Source organism: Crocuta crocuta, unplaced genomic scaffold, assembly GCF_008692635.1.
Source record: "Crocuta crocuta isolate KB4526 unplaced genomic scaffold, BGI_CrCroc_1.0 scaffold696, whole genome shotgun sequence".
Lineage (NCBI taxonomy): Eukaryota > Metazoa > Chordata > Mammalia > Carnivora > Hyaenidae > Crocuta > Crocuta crocuta.
Window position 1 is genome coordinate 729,345 of NW_027529467.1, and position 508 is coordinate 729,852.

The 508-nt window shown below is 28.7% G+C and overlaps 1 protein-coding gene across 1 annotated transcript in view; it reads left to right on the top strand.

The window, feature by feature from the left end:
- Window positions 1-508, top strand: part of CFAP47 (cilia and flagella associated protein 47) — a 492,482-nt gene that overhangs the window by 441,987 nt on the left and 49,987 nt on the right.

The window sequence follows — 508 nt, forward strand, 5'->3', positions numbered from 1 at the left end:
TTCATTATAATTTTATTTTTAACTGTTAGTGTTTTGTTTTCATAAAGATTTTATTTTTAAATGATCTCTATACCCAACTTGGGGCTCAAACTCACAACCCTGAGTCTAAGAGTCACATACTCTAATTATGAGCCGGTCAGGCACCCCTCTTAGTGTATTTTGTAAATTTAAAGCAATTCACAAATGAAAATCAAACTATTTTACTGAAATAATTTAAACATGAATTTTAAGGTACAAGTGAATCAATGGTAGGAACTATTTTTAAAGTGTTATTACAAAATAAATGTTATAGAACATATTTTTTAAAATGATTTGAAGGTGTTTGCTGTAGTATTATTTTATACGTAGAGTTTGGTATTTACCACAATGAACATACAGATAGCTGAAATATTCATGTGTTCATGACCGCCAGTTGAATTATTGACATAACTAGGTCAGTTCCTGAATCAAATTTTACATCCTAATATACTCTTCTGAAATCTAGTGTATATCTTCCAGATTATTCTCT